The following is a 17,077-nucleotide window of genomic DNA, read 5'->3' on the forward strand; positions in this document are numbered from 1 at the left end:
TAAAACGTTAGTTTTTTTGTTAACTTGACATAACCAAGAGTCATCTGGAAAGAAGGAAGCTTAATTGAGGGATTGCCTTCATCAGGTGGCCTGAAGGGCAAGCCTGTGGGACATTTTCTTGGTTAAGGGTTGGTGTGGGAGGGCTCAGCTCACTGTGGGTGGTGCAAATGGTCCTGAGCGGTATAGGCTGAGACAGCCCTGTGATATAAGCCGTTCAGTAACAATCTTCTCAGGTCTCTGTTTCACATCTGGACTCTTTGCTCTGACTTCCCTCAGTGACATTGTGGCCTGGGAGTTGAAAAATACTGACATAAACCCCTTTCTCTCAGTTTCTTTTTCCAGCTAACTACTGAGTTACATTTTCATCAGTTTCTTTTTCCAGTTAACTACTGAGTTACATTTTCGCTTTTGCTTTGTAAAACAGACTTTTGAAATGTGTGAGATTTATTTGTAGGCAAAACATAGTTTCAAAATGGAATAAAATCCTCATAAAATTAAGAAAGATCCTCAAGAGATTGAGACTTTTTCTTTTTTCTTTTTTTTTTCCAGACCGTGGTTGCTCTGAGTCCCAAGACTCCTGACTCAACCAAAGGTGATTGGAGACTTAAAAAATATATTGTAATCTAAGACACGCTATCTTGCAGATTGTATTTTTACTAGTAAGATTGCAATTCTCTCTGAACTCAGCCTATGGAAATGCTGTTGGGAAACACAAATAGATTTTAATAAACACACACACACACACACACACACACACACACACACACACACACACACACACACACACACACACACACCTTTAAAGGACAGGGACAACTGATTTATGCACCTGGGAAATGTGACAGGTGATTGGAAGGCCAGAGACTGGGGGACAGGGGTAGCCTCAAAAGGCCTTAAATATCTGGAGTTGACCTTTAGTCTTTGAAAGTCATTAATTTTGGAAATGGAACCATATTTGTTTACTATAAGGGGCGGAAGCCAGTGCTTTAGTAGGTGTGGGCGGCCCGGAGTCAGTTGGTCTGGGGGGGCGGGGGTGGGGGCGAAGGGTCCGCTCCGGTCCGCTTGCCGGGAAAGGCGGAAGGCAACGCTCGGCTTCTCTGGACAACCTGGGCGGGGGGAGCCGTGCGAGCTGGAGCGCAGTTCCGAGAGGACTTCTGCCTTTACCAGGGCGACAGGGGGAGGCGCGGGCCAGCCACGCGGGGTAGTCCCCGCTCGGGGGACGCCGGCTCTGCGGCGGCCGCACCAGGCCCTGTCGGAGCTGCGCGGCGACTCCCCGGTCTGGCCGCGGCCCTCCCGCCCCGGCGGAGCCGCGGTGGATTGTGGGCTGGGGGCTGCGGCGGCCTGGCGGCGGCCTGCTGCACGCTCTCCGCGGACCCAGCGGCGCCGGGCCGGTGGCGTGAGGCGGGCGGCGGCGTGGGGAGCTGAGGCGCCGGGGGCGGTGGTCGCGGCGCGGCGGCGGCTCCCCTGGAGGCCGGGGATGTGGGAGAGGCGGCGGCGGCAGCAGCGGCGGAGGCGGCGCTGCGGACCCGGGGGAGACTGCTGCCTGACAGGACACCCGGGCGAGACGTGAGGGGCCCGCCGCGGCCGCTCTGCCCCCGAGCGGCGCTGGGCTCGAGAGGGCGGCCCTGTGCTCCCGGGCCCGCTGGCCAGCAGGCGCGGGGCGGAGGCGGGAACCGGGCTCGGACCCGGCGCGCAGGGCGGCGGCGGCGGCGGCGGCGACGACCGCGGAGCAGCAGTCTCGGCGCGACGTGGAAGGATGGAGGCGGCGGTGCACTAGGCCTCGTCTGGGGCTGCCGCCCGGGACTGCAGGTAGGTGCGGGGCCCGCGCTTCGCGGCCACCCTCCCCCGACCCGGTGACCGGCCGGGCGGCGAGACCCCCCCCCCTCCGTGTCCTCGGGACTCGGAGCTGACAGAGTTTGGGAGCCGGTGACCGCGCCGAGGCTTCCATTCTCCCCGCCGCCACCACTTCCTTCTCGGCTCTCCCAGAATCAGGGCCGGCAGCCGTGCCCCAGCCCCTGCCGGCGTCCGCAGGTGCCGCTCCAGTCCCCTCGCCCTTCTCCCGTCTCTGGAATCCCGGACCAGCTACTTCCACAGTCCTTGTAGACGCAGATCCCAAACTTTCCGGGTCTCAGCCAGGCCCGTAGCCCCTCTTGGAGCCTTCTAGAATAAAAACAACCTCCCCTGGAGAATAGTAACCCGCAGAAGAACTCGGCATTGTGCAGTTTTCTATTGTAGTATCTTTTATTTCTTTCAGTTTTGCTCACTCCTGACTGCAGCGATACAAAAAGACAGGGTTCCCTGTTCTCCGTGGGTTGTTTGGGAACTTTTGCCTGACCATTATAATTAGCCACTTGGCCTGTCCGTGTATGACTTAGGGTGGCTTTTTTTTTTTCCTCCCTTAAAGAATTTTGGCCTATTAGAGTTGTAAAATGTTTCTTAAAATTCCTTTTTAATCAAGTTTAGTTTTGGGTCTTTATAGAGACTTCTTTTACTTTCGAAGAATTACATTGGAATACTTCTGTTCCCTAATTGATTCCATTTCTGGTTCTCAAACTCGGGCCAGACTGAAGACTTGGTCAGTGGGCAGGGGATATTAGGATAAATTATTTGTAGTCTGTGGAGAAGTAGGTGATACCTTAAGCCGCGGATTTTGATGGGCATTCAGTTTTGTAAATGGGGAGCTCTAATTGGAAAACTGTTTGACTTCCTAGCAGTTAGGCTGGGACAGATGGAATGATGGGATTTGTTTGACAGTAGTACAGTGAGTTGGGTTAGTGGTTATGGGTGCCCTGCACTAATTATCGTTAGGTAAAATTGGTCACTTTGTACTTGATAGTTGTATTTTTGGACGTTAGATGCTAAGTTTCCTTGTGCTTTGGCTAGTTTTAAACAGTGTTCTGGCAAACTTAGAACTGTTACTGTACATACCAGTCTGTTCTCAGTGAAAGTGTAAACACTATCCGTGTTTTGTTGTTGATGCTCATATAATCTGTTCTCGTGGTATTGTTTCTACAGCATTTGGCTTTCTGAAATGTTTTTGATTGTTTTCAAAATTATAACTGGCAAAGTAAGTTACCTAGAGTTTACTAGGAAAAGAGGATTAAATTTGCATCTGATTTATGTTTTGGAAAAGCTAAATTATATTTCTGAGTAAGAACTTTTATTACAATTAGATCTTATAGATAAACCATGAAAGGACTAATCACACTTATTTTCCTGTCAATAACGTTGACTATTGATTTTTCTTTTTACTCTTTTTAAAACAGCTTTGTGGAGTTAACATACTGTAAAGTTCACACATTTTAACCTAGTGGTATTTTGGTTTTACCTACTTGTTAAGCTTTGCTGAAGTTGAAATCCAAGGCCTTGTGAATGTAAGGAAGGGACTCCACCACAGGCTCCCTTCCGTACAGTGTTGGCTGTATTTACTGTTTGAAATCCTCAGACATTAGTGTGAACTCCCTCTCCTCAGCCCTACTGTCCTCCAGGCAGCACTAATCCATTTTCTATCTCAACATTTACTTAATGTGGGTCCTTCACATAGATGATGTGGAATTAATAGCTTTTTGAAAAATTAAAGTCAGTTTATATAATTTTTTAAAACAAATTCGGGTCAGGGAGTAAGATCCTCATCCCCAGAATTTTAAATAATTTTAAAATTTTAATAACTTTTTGTAAATAACTGATAGACTATATGGTTGGTTGTGGAGCAAGAAGAGGAAAAAGCATGAATCACTTTGGTGGTCTTAAGAGTATTTGTGAACTAAGGGTCAGTCAGTGAAAAGTTGAAGTATTTTTAATATTGGAGTATCAAATTGGAAAGGTCCTTATAGGTCATTGTTAGCATACTTCCTGCTTGCCTAAACAAAGCGGAAACCAGAGGAAGAAATCTGAAGGGTTGAAATTTGAATCTCCAGGATACTTGGCACAAGATCGATGATAGGCTTATGTAAAGTAATAAACAGTGGGTGTAGGGGTGAGCTGGATTCTGGAATTATTTAGATTCTTGTATGTATGGATTTGACCTCAGGCTATTATAACTGGGCAAGAACTGGACATTCCTCTAACATTAGGGACAAGTGCTGACTGAGCTTCTGTGCAGACAAAATACATGTTTTAAAAACGTTGAAAATGCTCGAAAGCATGACAAATATTATTTTGAAAAGTTGTTTTTAAAATCAGTTTACTTTTTTTTTTTCAGTTTGGGTCAGGGAGTAAACAGCTGATCTTGGGAATAAAAAGAACATTGAAAATAACTTCTAGACTATATAAAGAAGAAAAACAGCATGAGGGGCTTGGGTGGCCTTAAGAGTTAATTTGGTGAGCTGAGGGTCAGTCAGTGAAAAGTTGGATCAGATCTTACATTGTTAACATTTTTTTTTTCTTTTTTTCCGGACCTGGGGACCGAACCCAGGGCCTTGCGCTTGCTAGGCAAGCACTCTACCACTGAGCTAAATCCCCAACCCCAACATTTTTAAAGATCCAAATTTAAAACAATTTTGAGAATTATGATTAACAAGTATATTTGTGTTTGGAGGCTTTTTTTCTCTCAAGTTTCAGAGTTCTAACATCTAAACCGATAGCTTATCTAAGCATGACTTTGTTCTCAGAACTTTGAAAGTGTGTGGAGATGGTTGTTGGAATAATGTCGGATGAAGGATGTTAATATGTGTCATATAATACACAGGATCTTTCCTCTCCCAGAAAAGAAGACTGTCCGGATCAAAGTCTCAGTAGTACTGTTTAAACTCATAATGCGTATGAGTCTGGTAAGGGCTTGATTTACTGTTATGGAATCCCACTGAGTATTATTTGGTGGAGTGGACAATTATTTAATTCACCTAGCAATTCTCTTTATTGGGGGGAAGCAGTTGAGAGCAAAGCAAAAGGAAAGAATTTGACATAATGTAGATACTTTTTGGTTTGTTTAGTTTACAAATCTGAACAAAAGTACACTTTTAGAGACTAGAGAGATGGCCTAGTAGTTAAGAGTCCTGGCTGCTCTTCCAGAGGACCTGAATTCAGGTCCCAATATACACAGCAGTCTGTAATTTCAGTTCCAGGGGATCTGATCACCTCCTCTGGCCTTCTTGGACACCAGGTAAATGTGGTATATAGACTTGAATGGAGGTAAAACACTTATATACATAAAAGAAAAAAAAATACTCCCTTTCACTTAAAATGTCAGCCTTATATTAATGTAAATTTTAATTACTGTATTTTGAATTGCTGATTATTACTGCATAGGTTTTAGAAATAAACATAATACTGTTTTCTTTAGCATGAGTGATCCTATCTTCATACATCCCCTACTCCTACCTTCTCATAACTATCAAGAAAGAAGCTAAATGTTCAGATAGTTTATATATACAAGTATTATGTAATAAGTGTCCAGAATCTTCATATTTTGTATGCAACACTCATTTCTACTTCTCCTGTAGGTCTCACTTTTGACTCTAATGTTTTAAAATTAATTTTAAAATTCATTAAAATTTAAATTAATCATTTAGAGACAGGGTTTCCCTATATAGTTCTGGCTAGTCTGAAACTTACAATGTAGACCAAGCTGACTGGAATTTGCTGTGATCCTTCTCTCCTTCCTGGGTACTAGAATTGTAGACCTGTGCCACTGTGTTTGGCGTTTAGGTGATGTTTTTGGTAGTAAAAAGTGTAGAATCACCTTTGCTATTTACTGTCCATGTATCTTTAGAGAAATTATTAACTGTTTCTGGGCTTCACTTTTCTCATCTAGGAAATAGTGAGTGTGGTTGGTAATTACTGCACTACAAAGTTATCCAGTGTGAGTGAGTTTATGGGTTGTAAGCGTCTGTGTCTGGAGGGCCAGACAGTTCAGTGGGGAGAGCATTAGCCTGAAGATGCTTTGTTGGCTTTAACATTCAGAAAGGGTGTGTAGGACTCATCGAAACAGTGTGGACGTAGCCAGGTAACGAATGACTGACAGCCCCAGGGAGAAGGAAAGTACTCAGTGTCTGCCTCCCTCAAAAGAACCACAGAGTACATTAGTACCTGAGGTCCTTGCTCTAGAGACTGACTTCAGTAGCCCTGAGGTTGGCTCACTGCAAGTTCTCTGTCAGGCTTTTTTCTCTAATATCCCCTGTGTTGTAGTCATTGGTTTTTGTTGTTGTTGTTGTTTGTTTTGTTTTGTTTTTTTGTTTGTTTTTGTTTTTAAAGGGTAAATCTGATTATTAATTTTTCTGCTTAAATTCTAGCTTTTATAATTAAGATTGAGTTCTTATTTCTCATAAGATATGTGAATTCTTTCCTGTCTTTATGGCCTTAACCTCCTCAGTTCTCCACCGTTCCCACATACGTAGTTTTCTAAGGCACGTCACGTTCTTTGTGGTACCTGGCGAAAGATTCTTTTCTTCTAGTCTTTTCATGTACTGTTTGCCTTTTCTAGAACTCTGTCACTCCATTTTCTCCATCAGTCTGACACATTCTTTTTTTTTCTTTTTTTAAGCTTTATTTATTTATATGAGTACGCTGTAGCTGTCTTCAGACACACCAGAAGAGGGCATCAGATTCATTACAGATGGTTGTGAGCCACCATGTGGTTGCTGGGAATTGAACTCAGGACCTCTGGAAGAGCAGTCAGTGCTCTTAACCACTGAGCCATCTCTCCAGCCCAGTCTGACACATTCTTTAGTTCTTGATAAGCTGTCATTGACTCTTTCTTTCTTTCTTTCTTTCTTTCTTTCTTTCTTTCTTCCTTTTTTTTTTTTTTAACAAAAAAAGCTGTTTGTACTGTGCATGTGTCTGATGCCCTTAGAGACCAGAAGAAGGTGCTGGATGCTGGACCCCCTGGAACTAGAGTTATAGGTGGTTGTGAGCTGCCAAGTGGGTGCTGAGGATTGAACCTGGGTCCTTTGGAAGACGGTTCTTGACCACTAAGCCATCTCTGCAGCCTCCTGGCATTGACTTTTTATTAAGATTTTAAACCATGGGTAACTGAAGGAACAGTAGAGGGAGCACCCCCCCCCCTTTTTTTTTTTTGATAAACCTGTGTAGATATTCCCCATGTGTCACCCAGTTATAAGACTGTTCTGCAGGATTATAGTCACAGTCTCTTAAGAATGTCAGCATTAACATGGTAGCATGATTTCACAGAGAGGGAACACTTAAGCATTCTCAGTTGTCCTCACTGTTCTCACTTAATCTGCCCCACTCTATCACCATGAATTGAATGGTCAAAAGTAACTTAAAAAGGAGTCCTCAGGCTAGACACAGGGCTTCTACTCTCTAGTGACAGTTTTGACATTTTGGTTTCTTTAAAAAAAACCACAAAAGTATTCTAAGACTCTGTTTTTGTTTTAATCCCAGGTGTGGGATGTGGGGAGCTTCAGACTGTCCGCAGCAGCTGCCTCATGCTCTAGCAGCAGCGTAATTTCCCAATGGCAGACAGTGTTTGTGTGGCATTTGGAGTTCTGGGAACTTAGCAGAGGCTATGTAATGCGAGGGCCCACGAGGCCGACTGGGTGGGTGGCTGCTGGTGGATGCTGTTGGTTTCCATTTGTTAGGTGGTCATGCTTAGAGGTGAAACAAGAAGAAGAATGAGACACCTGACAGTGGAGCTCACCCCTCAGCAGGAAGTCGCCTAATGTTAATGTCGCCCCCTCTTCTCTCTGTCCTTCATTTTCTCTCTTGTTTATAGAGTTAGGGATAGGAAAGGGTGGAAGAAGGGGGATGGAGAAGGGCAGGACAACAAAGAACCCAAAGTAGCCAAAGGTCCAGCTACAACTCTCCATATTTTTAAAAAAATGTATCTAATTGCTAATTATACACAACTCCTGCCTTCTTGACATGGAATATAGCTGTCTGTTCTTTTCAGGATTAACCCAGTGTCTGACTATTCACCAATTCTAGTATTCTAATCTCTTGGTAAAACCAATTTTCCCAATGCCAAAAAAGTTTAAGCACCAAATTAATGTTCTGTTCATCAAACCTACCATTGGTACCTTGAGCTACCAATTCTTGATTCTTCCTCATTGCCAAACCCCCAAGGCTCACCTCTTCAGCAACCTGTCTTCCATTTCAACACTCACTTGGCTTAGGGTAAAAGAAAGGCCTGCTCACTAGGTCTAGTAGCCTATGTAACATATTCAGTCTTCATCTGACTTGACTTTATTGTCCTCAGAAGTGACTTTAGAAGATAGGAAAAGTTAGAAAAGCATTATTTGTGATTCACTAAGGTAACGATTTAAAGACAAGAACATTAATGGATAGCAAAACCATCAATTGAAAGGCTCTTAGGAACAGGGTATTTATTCTTCAAAAACTTGTATGAGAGACTTTAGGGTTTGTTTTAGTGTTTGTATGAGGACACTAAAAGTCAGTATCTATCAGTGTTCTAATTTCACTCTGATTGGCAAAAGTTTTGCTAATAATGCAATTTTATCAGCGATCCAAAGAAGGAATAAAGTATCCAAATTCCTTTGGGTTTTCCTGAAGTATTTATTCACTAGAAACAAGTTGACCTGTGGATTAAATTTAATAACTACTATACTACTGCTAGGGGTCTCCTATTTCCATTTTGAATATTATTTTAATTTTAAAATTGTAAATTATAATTTTGTTCCTGAAAAGGATGCCATAAACTATCAGGTATTTTATAAGACATTTAAAATATGCAAGTATGATGATCAGAGTTCAGGTCTCACTTAAATCAGTAAATTCCAGGTAGGCTAGATAGTCTATTTGAGAAGGCACAGATGGGGTTCCCCAAAGTAAGCTAGTTGGGGGGACTTGCCACACTAGTGACCTCTGGGTTTTATAGAAAGGCCTTGCCTCAATGAATACGAAGAAAGAGCTATGGATGATGATTCCTGACATCAACCTTGGACCTCCATTTTCTTACATACAAGTCTACTGTTATACATAATATGCCAACATACGTACAACATATATGAAAGTGGAAAAAGACAAATTAAATTTCTAATGTAACAATTATTTGTAATTTTAGCCAACATTACCTCTTGTGTTATCCTTTTTTTCTTTTATTGAAAGTAGATTTTTTTTCCCACACGTAATATAGCCTGAATCTGTTTCCCCTTCTCTATACTCTTCCTAGTTCCTCTCCATGTCCACAGTCTGTCTCTTTATTAGAGAGCAAGCTTCTAAGGATAATAATAAAAAACAAAATAATAAAATAAAATAAAGTAGAATAGTAATAATAAAAAACAACACATTAGAACAGAACAAAAGAAACAGAAGGAAATAGCCCAAGAGAAGACACAAGTTACAGAGACCCATTCATTCTCACACTGGAAAACCTAAACCAGAAGCTGTAACCACGCACGCTCGCACTGAGCACTGAGCGAAGGCCCTGTGCATGCTGTTTCCACCTCTGGGAGTTCATGAGAGCTTTGATCGTGTTGACTTAGAGGGCCTTGTTTTCTTGGGTGGGGTGGGCCAATTCATAGCCCTAGATTTGATTCTGAGGTGTGCGAGCTTCTCAGCACACCCTGCTACCAGGGCCAGCTCTACCCTGCCTTGCAGGTAAGGTGCAAGGCCTGCTCTCCCAAGGGTTGTAGCTGGTGAGAGGGACGTGGCCAGCTTTCCCACTCTTCTCCTTCTGTATATGGTGAGGGACGAAGGAGGGGAGGAAGGTGTCTGCCTCTCCTCACTGCCCAGCAGACAAGAGGGAGAAGGGCTGGCTCTCCAGCCCTCAGGGCCAGCTCTGCTCTGCTGCTCAGGTGAGGGACAGGGCCTTTTCTCCGCAGCAGGTCAGGGGTAAGGCTAATTCTTCTGTTCTGATGACCTTGGGGCCAGCTCTCCTGCTTGCCATTGGTGACAAAGGGCAAGGGAGTGGGTTGGCTCTCTCTCCCATGCCACAGCATGGCAGACAAGTTGTGGGGCCAGTTATTCCATCTTCACACCCTTGGGCCCGGCCCACCAGCACCCTTGCCATCAGGGTCAGCTTTACTGTGCTGCCCAGGTGAGGTGCAGGGCCTGCTCTCTAGAATGCTGCAGTAGGTGAGGAGAAGGGCCTGCTCTCACGATCCTGTTGGGGCCAATGCCAGTGCCACCACACAACAGCCAAGAGGCAGGGCTGGCTCTCCTACACCCTCTCCCTCAGGGTCAGGTCATCTACAACTCCCACATGCAGGGCCAGCTGTACTGTGCTGCCCAGGTGCAGAGCCTGCTCTCCTGATTGTTGCAGTGGTTGAGGGCCAACTCTCCTGCCCTGGGGCTAGCTCTTGCCTTCTGTAGGTGGCAAAATGAGGTGGGATAGGGGGTGCTCTCTTTCATGCCTCTGTTGCCACACGTCAGACAAGGGCAGGATCAGCTGTCCCATGCTCACGCCCTTAGGGTCCTTACCCTATGGGCTGGCTCACTGGAACCCTCACCACCAAGGTCAGCTCTTCTGTGCTTCCCAGGTGATGTGCAGGGTCCACTCTCCCAAGTGCTGTAGCTGGCGAAGGACAGGGCCAGGTCTCCCACCTGCCGCAGGTGGTGAGGGGTATGTGTGTGTGTCTCCCTCATTCATGCCACTGTATGGGAGATGAGTGGTAGAGCCAGTTCTCCCACCCTCACATTGTTGGCTTCTGGCTCACTTGCAAGTCCAGCAGTGTGTGGAGCTGCTCTCCTGAGTACTGAAGTTGTCTAGGAGTAAGTGCAGCTCTCTGTTCTCACACGCCCAGGGCCAGCTCTCCCACAGTGTCCGGGTGAGGGCTGGGGCTAGTTGTACACAGCTCTGACATGAACATGTCCCTAGGTGACAGCCCAGATCAGAGATGTCCACCTGGCCTTTGGTGGTAACCGACCCCTGCTGCTGCAGGGTCACAGACTCAGACGTGGCCTCAGGTGGCAGCACAGGCCAGGACCCCACCATGGTCCCAGGTGGCTTTACCAGCTACTCACAGCAGGCTGCTCCTCACTATCTTTGAGTCTCCAGCCCCGCCTCTCTTCATTGTGCCCACATCCTTTTGTTTCTCTTTCACTTTTCTACCATTTGTTTCTCTTAGTGGTGCTTGGGGTCTCCGAGAGTCTGACATCATCTCAAGAGTGGTCTCAGGAGTGCTATGCCCCACTCATGCATTATGGCTCTGGGCAGGGGTCATCTTGGGCATGGTCTGCCTCCTGAGGCCTTTGTAGTGCCCAGCTGGTGGTCATCTCTGGCTCGCTCCCTGACCAGGCCCCATGATGCCCAGTTGGTGGCCCCATGTGGGGGTCCTCATCTCAGGCTCAGTCCTGCTGGGTCCCTCGGTCCTAGGTGGGGTTCTTCTAATCTCCAGCTTGCTCCCAGTCCTGGGAGCTGCGGGCCTGCGTGGTGCCCGACTGGTGGTCCTCTCAGGCTCGCTGCTTTCAGGGACTGTTAGGCTACTAGTCAGCCCGATGTTCTTAAGTTAGAACACTGAGATTAGACATAGCCTTTCTCTTCCCTCTGGCACCTACTGATTCACATGGGACACAGCCACCCACCTGCAGCACTTCTAAGGGCAGATTCAGAGCACACAGATGTTTGCTTGTCGTAGCTCGTTCTTACAGGAATACAGTGATTGCCTCTTTGCTAAGAATAGTGTCCAGGTCGGCTGGTGCACACCTTTTATCCCAGCACTCGGAAGGCAGAGGCAGGCGGATCTCCCATCAATTTGAGGCCAGCCTGGTCTACAGAGTGAGTTCCAGGACAGCTAACACTATACAGAGAGACTCTGTCTTGAAAAAAGACAAAAAGAGGGCTGGAGAGATGGCTCAGCGGTTAAGAGCACTGACTGCTCTTCCAGAGGTCCTGAGTTCAAATCCCAGCAACCACATGGTGGCTCACAGCCATCTGTAATGGGATCCGATACCCTCTTCTGGTGTGTCTGAAGACAGCTACAGTGTACTTATATATAATAAATGAATAAATCTTTAAAAAAAAAAGACAAAAAGAATACAGTACATCATACTGGTGCAAATGTGTGCCACATTACTTTTAAGAAAGAGTCTAAAGAATTCTTTCATAATTAGACGTGAATTTTTCTGTCACTTAACAGAACACGCACATAACCAGGCATGTGGTCCATGCTTGTGCTCCAGGTACTAGGGAGTCTAAAGCAGGCAGATTGTAAGTTTAGGGTAAAAGTGTTCATGGCTAACTTGGGCTACTTAGTAAGACTGTCCAGAAACACCAGCCCTTGGGGAAAAAAAGACAAATAACAGTGGTGAGAGTAAATTTATTTTTCAATTGAAGAAACTATGGTATAGAAGTAGAAGTATGAAGTTTAGATCAGAAAGTCTGAATTCAAATCCCATAGTTCTAATTACTTGCCTAAATATTTTGAAACCAAGTTGCTTTTGAATCTACTTCTTCTATATAATGGAAATTATAATGCATTTATGAGAATGTTTTGAAGATCAACAAAATTATCAGAATGGAGCCTATCAATTATGAACTACAGTGTTTAGTAAAATACTGATGATGGTGTAATTTTTTTAAATGTTTTTATATTGCTTCCTTTCATGACATCCTTGCTTCATTAATAATTTGTATCTCATTTTTTTTTTTTTTTTTTGGAGCTGGGGACCAAACCCAGGGCCTTGCGCTTGCTAGGCAAACGCTCTACCACTGAGCCAAATCCCCAACCCCATCTCATTTTTTTTTAATGTAAGACTTTAGAAACCCTTCGGTCCAGTTGTGGGAGTGAAGCAATCTAGTTCTTGCTCTTGTTTTGTCTGATCTCTGTCCTAACTCTCCCCGAGGTAAGAACATTTGAAACAGGAGGAGGATGTGAGGCAACGACCTCTTCTGGGTCAGTTTGCTGGGTCGGTGTGCCTAGTCCTGGTTGATCTCAAGTCGGGCATAAGCCTAAGGGCCTCATAGCCTGCTGGCTGATTTACTTACACTCTCTCCTTCCCCCTTTCTGGTTTAGCTTTGCTTCCAGTGCTTTCCTCATTGTTATAGGCAGTGAGAAGCGTTGTTCTGTGATTTGGCCATTTTTTCTTTCCTTGGTTTTTCTTCTTCTTGTCTTCATATCTACCCCTTACTCCAGTCTCAAGACTAAAACTAAATAAAGAAAGGGAAGTCCATGCTGTCGCAGTGTAAATAAATGTCTGGATGGGGAAGATGAGTGCAAAGCCTTCGTCATGTTAAAGCTGAGATGTTCACAGTACTTAGCAGCAGTACTGCAGCTGCCTACTGTTCCCATGCACTTATTAGTATTTATCATAGCTCAGGCTTTTAGCAGACGCTCAGCTATCTCAGTCTAAGATTAACCCAACTCATTAGCCTATGACTTGCCACTTGACCACTTCTTTACCCTCTGTTCCTGTTATGGTAGGACCACCTCTGTGTGTCTCTGGATGAATCCCTGTTTCTCATTTCCCCTCCCATAGACTCTTTCTCAGCCCAGAAGTTCTACTGTCCAATTCCTGCCTAGCTATTGGCTGCCAGATCTTTATTAAAGCCAATCAGCAAGCAAGGAAGGATGAATGTTTGCAAAATATGAGGCTGGTGATTGGCCATTGGAATAACAATGCCAAGATCCAGCTACTACTTAGTTCTCTGCCTGCAAGCAGTCAACAGTTGACCACACAGACACTGGCACACAGTGTACCCCAGCATGTACCAGTTAGTGTGTCAGGAGCTTACAAAGGATACTGAAATCTTACAACATTCCTGTGTGCTGCTGCTTTTTATAAATGAGGACACAGATGTGGAGGTAAGAAAGCAGCTATGAAATATCATGCGCTAGTTAATGATCAAAGTCTAGGCTTGTATGGCCAGTTTTCCTCAGCACTGTGTTATTTCTCAGGAAAGCTAGAGAGCTGGAATCAAGTTGTAGAAAGCAAGATACTACACTGTAAACAAATATATTACGGACTTAGGTTCATATACATTCAGAAAACGTCAAGCCCTGTGTGAGCCATTGTAATGGCCCATGCGGCCTTGCCTAATCTCCACAGTATGCATTTATTTGTGAAATAAATACTATATAGTGATCGTGAATCTATAAATAAATACTGTATAGTGAACGTGAGTCTATAAATAAATACTGTATAGTGAACGCGAGTTTATAAATAAATACTGTATAGTGAACGTGAGTCTAAATAAATACTGTATAGTGAACGTGAGTTTATAAATAAATACTGTATAGTGAACGTGAGTTTATAAATAAATACTGTATAGTGAACGTGAGTTTATAAATAAATACTGTATAGTGAACATGAGTTTATAAATAAATACTGTATAGTGAACGTGGGTCTAAATAAATACTGTATAGTGAACGTGAGTTTATAAATAAATACTGTATAGTGAACGTGAGTTTATAAATAAATACTGTATAGTGAACGTGAGTCTATAAAGTGCTAGGCATAGTACAGCGCGATAAGTGAGACAGATGGACGTGTTCTCCATAGTATAGTGAGAAAGGAAGGAAGCAGGCAGAGCGTGAGTCCCCGTAATGTGAGGAAGCACTTACTGTAAACTAGCAGGTACTAGTTGGGATCAGGGGAAGGAAGGACTGGGCCAACAGGTTTAGAAATGGGACGGTTGTCAGGAAAGATCTGTTATCCCAGCAGGCAGAGATAGAATCACTGTTAACCTGTGTACATTGTGCATTGTCACAAGAGATTTTTGCATAAGAGATATGCTAGGTGTTCTTTTTTATGACACCACAATTTTGACTTTTGAAATAGTAAATGAGGCTTTTAAATTTTTTTTCTTAAGACAGGTTCTTTCTGGTAGCCCAGGCTGTTCTCAAACATCATTCCTCCCTGAGCATCCTACATGCTGTAACTCATCTTGCTTTGAACATTGTTTATTTATTTCCTGATCTTGTGTTTCAATTCAGCCTCTGCAGTCTGACTTTCATTCCCATTGCTGACTTGATAGTGCTTCCTAGTATGACTTATAATTTCCTAATTGACAATTCTCAAGAGTTTTTGTTCTTTTTCTCTCACTATCAGTTTATTGGTGCATTTTAGTTTGACAATTCTGCTTTTCTCCTATCTTTAAGAAAATGAGCATGTGCTTATGTATGTGTGCACGAGAGGCCAGATGAGTTGGACTTAGAGGCAGCTAGTTGTAAGCTGTCTGACTCGAGTATGTGAACTGAACTCGTGTCTGAGAGAGCAACAAGTACTCAGAACCACTGAGCCTTCCCTCTAGCCCCACCTTTTTGTCTTAGTCACTTTTCCTGGTGCTGGTGTCTGAACCTAGGACCTTGCAACTTGTGCTCTGTCACTGAAGTGCATTCTCATCCTCTCAACCTTGTAGAAAACGTTTGCCTTTAGATGTTCAGAGTCTTTTAAAATTTTGTACTGGTTGTCTTCTCTTACCAGTTTTCTTTCAAAGTAAGAAATGTAACAACACTGGCTGGGGCCTTAACATAGATAACAGTGGGAAGCTCTCTTGTGGACAAAGCCAGACTTCTTTATTAAGCGTTGTCTAGCTCAAGAAATATTTCTATTTAATGAAAGAAAAGAAGAAGAACCAGCACTCGGGAGGCATTTCCTTCTGATAGAATAAATGTATATAAGTGGTTGCATGAATCAATAAATCATTTTATTAAACTGTATAGAATGAGTTAACTGTATAGAATTGGCTCTATTCCTAGTATGACTGCTTTGGTAACCACAATTAAAACTTCTTTAATGAGTTGTCAAGCTTAATTTTACCATGAAGTTTTTGTTTGTTAGAAGGAAAATATGGTCTAAATTTGCTTATGATGCATGACTGACAGTAATATTTAGCAAAGCAGAGCTTAACAATGTGCTTTGTTTCTTCTAAGTATTTTCTTTGTGTGTGAATGTGTGTGAATGTACACATATAAAGATACATACACATGTATAATGGGTGTGTATGTATGCACATATACATGGAATCCAGAGGGAACAGCCTTGGGTGTTGTTCCTCTGGCACCATTAACCTTTTAGGATTTGAGACAGTGTCTCTCACTGGTCTGGAATCAGTAGGCTAGGATGGCTGACTGCATAACCCAGGAATCTTCCTGTCTTTATCATGCTGTCCTGGAATCACAGGGCAAACTACTTTTTCCAGCGTTTTGAAAATGCAGGTTTTAAGGCTCAAATTCAAATCTTCGAGTGTGCAAGGCAAGGACTTTATTGACTGGGCAATACTCCTAGTCCCTGTAGTCTTATTGTTGATTGGTTAGTTAAACTATGGCTAATTTACCACTTCCGTTTAACTTAATTAAGCATTTGACTATTGGAACTTTTTTACTTTAAAAAAACACTAGGGTTATTATTATATATACAATAGTAGAGATTGAACCCAAGGCCTCTGTGTATACCAGGCAAGAGTGTACCACTTAATCATGTCCTCATGTGCTGGCTAGTTACCTGTCCACTTGACACAAACAAGGATCATCTGGGAAGAGGAAACGTCAATTTAGAAAATACTCCTATCAGATTGGCCTGTAGGCCAGCATGTGGATCGTTTGCTTGATTAATGATTAATGTGAGAGGGCCCAGCCCACTGTGGGCTATGCCAACCCTGGGCAGGTGATCCTGGGTTGTATAAGAAAGGATCCTGATCAAGCCTTGCGGAACAAACCAGCATCTCTGTACCAGTTTCTTCCTCAGGTTCCCCGTGGATGGACTGTGTGTGGTTCAGTGTGTGAGCTAGATAAGCCCTTTCCTCCTCAAGTTACAGTCGTCATCACAGCAGTAGAAAGCAAACCAGAACTCCTCCCACCTTCTCTTTTATTTTTGGGCAAGGTCTGGTTTTGACTTCACTTTTACAACATAGGTGGGCTTGAAATCACACTATAACAAGATGCTTGAAGTTGGAGTTCTCTTGTAGTCTGTTTAGTGTATAAACTGAGGACATCATCACCCCCAAGTTATGATTGAGGAAGAGGTTGAGAGAGGAGGAGAAAGAGACCAAGAGAGATGGGCAAGGGAAAGGGGTCAAAAGAGTGTACAGCTGAGAGAAATAGTAGGGTTATTAGGGGAGGAAAACCCCTGAGCTGGAGAAGTTTAAGGTAGACTCAGGGTGCCAGCATGGACTCAGTGTGTAACAGGCACTTGTGATGTGCCTGATGTGTAACAGGCACTGAGGCAGCCTGGAGGCCAGCATGGGCTTTGGTGTGCTAATAGGTGCCGCAGACAGCCA

The 17,077-nt window shown here is 43.9% G+C and overlaps 1 protein-coding gene and 1 non-coding gene across 12 annotated transcripts in view; one reads left to right on the forward strand and one right to left on the reverse strand.

The window, feature by feature from the left end:
• The first annotated feature begins 749 nt into the window (after positions 1-749).
• The window catches only part of Vps54 (VPS54 subunit of GARP complex), a 78,736-nt gene continuing 62,408 nt past the window's right edge, over positions 750-17,077 (forward strand). For 4 of the 11 annotated variants that reach the window (XR_015636504.1, XM_087582374.1, XM_087582373.1 and 1 more), the window contains exon 1: positions 1,046-1,809. The gene's annotated coding sequence lies outside the window, so the exon portion shown is untranslated. Of the gene's footprint in view, positions 846-1,045; positions 1,810-17,077 lie in introns of those variants that run through there. The other 7 variants (XR_015636501.1, XR_015636502.1, XM_087582372.1 and 4 more) reach the window with 5 other exon arrangements.
• On the reverse strand, positions 11,332-11,464 carry LOC120096820 (small nucleolar RNA SNORA17). Its single transcript, XR_015637793.1, has one exon. It is a non-coding gene; the product is annotated as a small nucleolar RNA SNORA17 (small nucleolar RNA).

This window comes from Rattus norvegicus, chromosome 14 (genome assembly GCF_021556685.1).
Source record: "Rattus norvegicus strain SHRSP/BbbUtx chromosome 14, alternate assembly SHRSP_T2T, whole genome shotgun sequence".
NCBI lineage: Eukaryota > Metazoa > Chordata > Mammalia > Rodentia > Muridae > Rattus > Rattus norvegicus.